The sequence below is a fragment of the Emydura macquarii genome, unplaced genomic scaffold, assembly GCF_026122565.2.
Source record: "Emydura macquarii macquarii isolate MOO-44397 ecotype Brisbane River unplaced genomic scaffold, CSIRO-AGI_Emac_v2 contig_1790, whole genome shotgun sequence".
NCBI lineage: Eukaryota > Metazoa > Chordata > Testudines > Chelidae > Emydura > Emydura macquarii.
Window position 1 is genome coordinate 24,061,290 of NW_027131927.1, and position 7,785 is coordinate 24,069,074.

Genomic DNA, 7,785 nt, shown 5'->3' on the forward strand with positions numbered 1-7,785 from the left:
CAATCTGGCATTTTTTTCACTATGTCCATCAGCATCCAGGTATTGAGCTTGCACATCTCTGAATCTTCCTCATCACAATCTCAGTTGTAGCAGTACTCTTTCAGGGTCTACAAATATAGAAGAATCGTCTATCCTGTATTAACAACATCATGAGAATCATGTAGACCTCAGTAGGGTCCATGCTTCTGTCAGACAGATGGCAGAGACCAAAATGCACCACATAGGACTATGGTAATTTTAAAAAGTGGTATGAAAGTTATGGGATGTGGAAGGTATTATGGGATGGAGAAAGTGGCATGGTGGGAACTTGACCCTGGCTCCCAGAAATTTGTGGGCAAATCACTGGTATCCCACCAAACATTGAGAACATGTCCCACAAAGCGTTGAGCCAGATGGTGGTGTGGGGAACACTATAGACTATCTATCCATGGTGCACTGCATTTTATGTTGATGCAAGCACTCCTGGTGAGTATGCAGAGCACCAAAGCAAGTCTGCACTTTCCTGAGTGATGGACAAACTTTGGCTCCTGTATGCTGACTTAAGGTGTGTTGAAAAAACTTTCCTTTATAGACATGGCCTTAGTAGTACTCAAGCAGAAGCCTGTGCACATCCCAATGTTAATCTGTTCTTTCATTTCCATATAGATAGTGGACACAGGGATATGTCGAACAGATAGCCATGTACTGAAAGGTGCTTTCCTAAACATAGACTACCCAGTTATTGCTGGCCATGAAGGAGCTGCAATTGTTGAGAGTGTTGGACCAGAAGTTACATATATGAAACTCAGAGATGTGTGAGATGTTGAATGCTGAGTATTTCATGGCTCTTACATAGTCTATAGTCAGCATACAGAAGAGATGATAGTTTATGGATTCACAATAAAGACAGCATGTTGCTGACTAATGACGTACTAGCACTAAATGAAACATCAGAGTACAGTGCTGGGCTAAGGTGGGAGGGAGCTGAGGAAGGAAGAGAGAAAGAGAGGAATTTCATTATTTTGGCCTCTTTTCTGGAGAAGCCCAGAGACAGTAAATCAATGTATGCATATAAAGAGCCACGCTAATAATGGAGATTAGTCTGATTAGGTAAATGTATGGCTCGATTTAATAAAGTTAATAACAATTAGATATTAATATACACCCTAGATGGCAAAAAAGACACTTTTCACTTTTTATTTGCTAGAGAGAGAAAACAGATTGCTCTGTCTGACTAAGAAAATGCTGCTATGCTTTGAAATCTTGACCAAGGAGCTGAACTAGACAGCTCAGCAGAATGGTTGCATTGGAGGTTGATAGTGAGTCTTCCTGATTAAGAAAATTTTTAACAGAAGTTTGCATTTTTGTTTTTTAGGAGACAAAGTCATCCCTCTTTGCGTTCCCCAGTGTGTGAATGCAGCTGCTGTTTGAGTCCTAAGGCTAACTTTTGTCTGAAGAGGAAGTGAATTTGGATTAACTTCTCTATTATTGGATTCTGATTCTCAGTGGTACTGACAATATCAAACTTGAGTTATGTTTCTCACTATTCTTGGATCTCTCTGAACAGTCTCTGCGAATCACCAAATCTCATGCCAGACAAGACCAGCAGGTTCACCTGCAAAGGGAAGCAGATTCACCATTTCCTGTGGATCAGCACCTTCTCAGAATACACAGTTGTGTCCAATTCTGCCATTTCAAGAATCGATGCTGCTGCTCCTCTGGATGAAGTCCATCTGTTTGGTTGTGGATTTTCCACTGGTTATGGAGCTGCCATCAATACTGCCAAGGTGAGCGTGCGTGTTTCAAGGACAAAACGGCATAATTGCCTTTGTGAAGGAGTAGACTCATCACTGCAGCACCTCCTTGTGGCCAGGTAGGGAGAGCGCCACTATGCCACATCTGGCATCTCCTGCCAAAAGCTACTCTGGTCCTTTCGCTGGTCCATCTCTTTGTATGACTCGGCCCTCCAGCCAGGTCATATTTTAGTCCACACCCCTTTCAGGGTACTACAAGCCCAAGTCCATATAAAACAATACCCAAGTTCAGTCTCTTCAGCACCTCTCCTGGGGTTTCTGAGATCCTGGGGGTCCTCACCCAGGATCTTTAGCATAGCTCACTCAAAGAAAACTCAACTCAAGTACTTCTCATCCCACTTAACTCCCCCACAATCTTTGAACCCTGTCTTGGGCTCATCACAGTGAGAATTCTTCTTTTCCTGCTGTCTTGGCACGCTATCACTCTCAGCTCCATATTGGACCCTGTTTTGGGCCCACTGCAGTGGGAATCACCATCCCCTACAGCCTTTGCCTTTTGACTGTCTTTACCCAGGTTTTTCCTGCTTCTAATGGCCTTCCTTGTCACCCTCAGCTTCCTGGGCTTCTTTTCCAGGTCCTGCCCCCTCCTTCCTCAGGGCTGCTTGCTGGAGCTCAGCCTATTGCTTGCAAAATTCTCTCTTGTTCTTATTTTAGTGTGTGGTCTCCCAGGCTTCCTGCTAGCTCAGGCCCTTCTCAGTCTGGCTCCGAGCCTTCCAGGCTTCTCTCAGCCTTTTGCCCAAGAGAAGATACTCCCAACTCACTTTCTTCTGAGTCTGCTCCCTGGCCTTCCTGCACTCTTTCCTGGGTTTCCTCCTTTGGTGTCCCATGGACACAGTGTGTGTTTTAATTCTAATGGAATCCCATGTGTTTATGGCTATACAGGTGGAGCCTTATTCTACCGGTGCTGTCTTTGGTCTGGAAGAAGTTGGCCTGTCTGTTGTCATGGGCTGTAAAGCAGCTAGAGCTTCCTGGATCATTGGGATTGACATCAACAAAGACATTTGCCAAGGCTAAATAGTTAGGAGCTACCGTGTGCATCAATCCTTAGGACTTCACAAAGCCTATTCAAGGGGTGCTGGTTGACATGACAAGCCATGTTGTGGATTATTTCTTTGAGGTCATTGGACTGATGCCATGGTATATGATCTATTAGCACAAAATCTATTACTGTGTTAGATCAGGGTCAACCTATCTGTTAAGATTCCCATCTAATGGCTGAATTCACTGTGTATGTGTGGATTCTAACATGTATGTGTCTGTTTTGATTTAAATCAATCCACCCTGGTATGGAAACACTGGTGCAGCTGGTTTCATTAGCAAGAATTCTGGAAACAACACAAAGGGTCAAACTGAGGCCTCATACTCACAGTCCTGTGAACTCATTACTGCTCCAAGGTGTTGTGGTTCTGATTTGAGCTTTGAATGGCAATAAATCCTTGTGAAGCAGAAATAATTGTTATTGTAAACACATCTGCAGCTAAAGCCATCTTCTTATTAGTGATTTTTCTTCCCCTTCCATCTTCTCAGATGGGTATCCTGAATGTCACATTCTACTGATAGGTTGCTGTTATTTTGTTTAAAAAAGGGTGGAAGTTGAAGGACTCTCTCCCTAAATTGGTGTCTGATTACATGAACAAGAAGTGTAACCCAAATGCATTAATAACCCACATTTTGCCTTTTGATAAAATCAGTGAAGGATTTGAACTGCTGTGGGTAGGAAAAAGGTGAGATATTTTATTTATTCATCTAAATGATAATTTCGTGAGTCAGTCTGCTGTATGATTTTCCAGAGGAAGATTCTGCAATTTCTTGACTGGTTTTTGTGATAGATAAGAGATGGATTCAAAATAGAAACTGATCCAGACCCCTTTTTTTTCCCATGGACTTTCAGAATGTTTCTATCTGGAGCTTGTGTCTATCTGTATAAGGATTTTAAACAAGAATCCTGAATCCAATTACTCCTGAAATTTGAAAAAACCTGAGATCAAGATCTGAACTTCATGACTCAGGTCTGTCTGTCATATAAAAAGTATAAACAGAAAGACAGTGTCCTATCACTGTGAGAATTCTCAGTGCTTGGAAACTCTGAAAATCAGGCCACTTACTTGGCAACCTAAATATTTAATTTAGGTTCCTAACTTTAGGCACTTAAGTCTGAAAATTTCACAATATAGTACACATGAAGATTGAAGAGAAATTATTCTTATTCTCTGGAAAAGGGTTACTTGTCTGTCTCTGCAATCAGTTTATATGTTGCATAGCCAACAGAATGTAATTGTGAAAATAACTGAAGGAGGAGAATGGGCTTCTTGTACTAGATATCCAATGTCAGCATACGGACAATTGTTCTCTCTTGACACACAAGGTATTATTTATGTGTACAACGTGCATCTTGATGTGCATGGAGCATTGTTTGGCAAACATGTTAATTCTTCCATTTTCTGTTTCAGTATTCACAGCATCCTGTTGTTTGAAGCTCTTGAGCATGAGAAGTGGGGTGTGAGCAGCACAGGGCTTCTCCTACTGCCCCAATCACCTATCTGACTCCCTCCCGTTAGTCAAAATGTTTATTAGTATGTTGGTTTTACAATCTTTGCTGCTAGAGATGTACAAATTGGGCCTGTCTAAACCTGAAAATATCTGAATAGATTTAGGAATCATTTTTGTTTGGGCCAAAAATTCAAACATCCATCCATAGCTTTGAGGTTTGTGAAAGAGTGCAGAGCATGTAGGAAAGAGATTATCCTGAGGATGGGTCCTCTTCCAAGTTATTCAGAATTAAACTAAATTAACCACTCCATCAAATCCTTACAACAGCTCTCGTGGAACTTCTCCGAGTATGCTCCTCACCTCCATTGTTTGCTACCTTCTAGTTGCTTTTTAATCAAGGCTCCTCTGCATCTTTCTGGAATCCACAATTTGGTCAACCAACCAGCTAACCAAGCTGCAAATGATAGCACATAACTGGAGTGAGATAGACGGAGGACTTCTACTGAAACAAAGATGTAATCTGAGAAGACATTTATCAGGTGAAAAGAGTAATGCTTTTGTTAACATGGGTTTCCCATTAAAACTGAATGTTGACCTTCTGTTAATGTAACATTTCATTAAATGTATAAACTAGTTTTCTAATTGCTTCTTGCTTTGCATGTCCTCTTGTGATCTCGTCTGCAAACTTTGTGTAAATGTATCATGATCAAAAGTAAAGTTAACTAATTCAATCTTTTCCCCTCCTTAACAGGTGGCGAAGTCATGAATATTGATTACTACAATAAGATACATTCTCACATAAATATATTGATCAGTGGGGTGCTGTCTGCTCTCCTCTCAGCTTATCACCTCACTGAGAACCCTAATCTAGAAAAAGCAGACATGATTTACCAAGAGTATTTACTGACAGCTTGCTTCTGTCAGGGTGCACTAACCCGACTAGGCTGACAATCTGCTTAGCAGGAGCACCATGTCCTTTTGATGGTTGACATAATGCTATTGTTCTCTCTCAGAATATGGAGTTCTACATCTAGTCTCTGGTTTTGTGACCTAATCTGTCCTTCCTGTATAGATTATACCCAGATCTGATGAGATCCCGTTGATCAGTGTCATCCCACCATATTTCAGCAGTGCATGTTTGTAGAGTCATAGTCATAGTAACGTAGGGCTGGAAGGAACCTCGGTAGGTCATCTAGTCCAGCCCTCTGAGCTAAGACAGGAGATTTTCAGGGTGGGATGCAGGCTCTTGGATCTTTCTGTTTCAGGGGGCTGAGCATCTCCAGTGACCCTTTTCCCCACTTAGCCTCCCACGAAGCGAGCCATGGTGGGGTTGAAAGCTGCTCGGCTCTGGCCATTTTCTGCCATGCAACAGTGGACTCTGGCTGAGAACCTGGGAAATTAGCTCCAGTGGTTTAGCACTTGCTTTACATGTGAATGGTGCAGGCCCAAGGCCTGCATTCTCCAGCCTGCTCTGTTGCAGTGGGGGCAGCCAGCCCTTTCTGGTTGCTCTGTTCTGCTTTGCTCAAGACCCCAGAGCCCTCTCTCTGTCATCCTGGTACAGGGCAGGTCAGTCAAAAGGGGGGTAGAGGGGAATTAGCTTATGCAGTGAAGTCCAAGTGCTTTACAGGTGTGAAGGAGATGGGTTGATGCCTGTGCCCTCCAGATAGTGGAGCAAGGACTTTCCCCCAATCCCTGCAAGGCAGCCAGTGCACATCCTTCCCCCTTTTTGCTCCCACTCCCTGAGCATTCAGGCAAAAGAGCAAAAGTCACCCTCCTGAGGCCCGCAGTCACCAGGTGATCACCCTGGGCAATCAAACCCACAACCCTGGCATTATTAGCACCATGCTCTAACCAGCCCACAGGAAGCATACCTCCCATGGATGTTTGGGAAAGGAGCAACAGGCTGCCAGGGGACCTTTGTGGCCTGTGGCATGACATGGGGGGTGGGGAGGGACAGGCTCCAGTCAGGAGCATGAGCCCAAATGATAGAGCCATTGATTCACATGCAAAATGTAGTGTGAGCGATACCTGCATTCTTCAGTCGCTGCTCCCAGGGCTTACAAGGTGGTCTCCCTGTGTCCTACCTCCTTTAGTGCTTCCTGGCTATGGCAGTCAGGTAAAAGAGCAAGTCCCTTACAAAGCCTGAACAAAGGGAGTCATCAATGGGATCAAACCCACCTTCTCAGGAACTGCAGCAGGCACTTGTCTTTGGGTTGCCTCACTCTCCTGTTTCTGGTGAGTACGCATGGGTAACAAGGGCCAGTCTGGAGCAATGCGATTATGTAGGAGTAAGGGCAGATGAGTCTGAAGACAACGGTGGCCATAGAAGAGTTACTGCGGCTGAGTCTGGAGTTAGTTGTATCATGCAGGGGCCATTTGGAGGCTGTGAGGGTCACACATGGGTCAGTGAGGGCACATCTGGAAAGCAAGGCTGGAGGTTGTGGGGCTGACGCAGAACTTGATCATGATGAATTTGGATGCCATCAGTGTCTGGAAGGGGTAAATTAGAACAAGTATCAAGGAAGAAGGGTCATGAAGGGTACACAGTGAGACTACAAGGGTAATGTAGAGGTCATTGAGGATAAATTTAGAGACACTGTGGTCATACTGGGTCACAGCAAGGATGGCGGAAGAAGGGGTCATGCAAGGGACAAAGCATATATTTGGAGTCAGACGGGGTCAGAAGTTCAATGCTGAAGGTAGTGGTGTGGGGGTCACACAGAGATCAATGAGAATAAATTTAAAGGCAGTGGGGTCACAGCTCACGGAGAGCAAGGGAGAAGGTAGAGAGGGGGTCAAGCAGAGATAAATGAAAATCAGTTTGGAAGCAGAGGGAGCAGAGAAGGACGGGGTAGTTGTGGGTTATGCAGAGGATAAACATACATGTAGTGAAATCACACGGGCCCATAGACAGCAGGACGAGGTAGTGGAGGGTCATGTAGAGCTCAATGAAGATAAATTTGAAGGCAGAGGCGTCACATGGGGACAGAGAGCAGGGCTGAAGGTAATGGGAGGTCATGCAGAGGTCAATGAGGATCATTTGGAAGCAGAGGGGGGTCATGGAGAGCAGGGCTGCAGGTACTGGAAAGTCACTGCGGGTCAATTTGGAGAAGTGGAGTCACACAAGGTAACAGAGAACAATTCTGCAGGTGGTAGGGAGTCCTGCACAGGTCAAATAGGATCAATTTGAAGACGGAGGGCCATATAAGATCAGAGAGAGGAAGCCTGGAGGTAGTGTTAGGTCATGCAGAGGTCAATGAGGCAGCATTTGGAGACAGAGGGGTCAAACAAGGTCACAGAGAGCAAGGCTGCATGTAGTGGGGATCATTGAGAGCACAGTAATGACCAGTTTTAAGGTAAAGGGTGCACACGAGGTCAAACAAAGCAGGCCTGGTGGGAATGGGGGATTCCTGCAGAGGTCAGTGAGGAGCTATCTGGAGCTAGAGAGGGCACACGAGGTCACAGAGAGCAGGGCTGCAAGTACTGGGGGGATCATGGATAT

The 7,785-nt window shown here is 44.6% G+C and overlaps 1 pseudogene; it reads left to right on the top strand.

The window, feature by feature from the left end:
• Positions 1 to 228: 228 nt before the first annotated feature.
• Positions 229 to 2,946, top strand: LOC137159084 (alcohol dehydrogenase 1-like; annotated as a pseudogene).
• Positions 2,947 to 7,785: the final 4,839 nt, after the last annotated feature.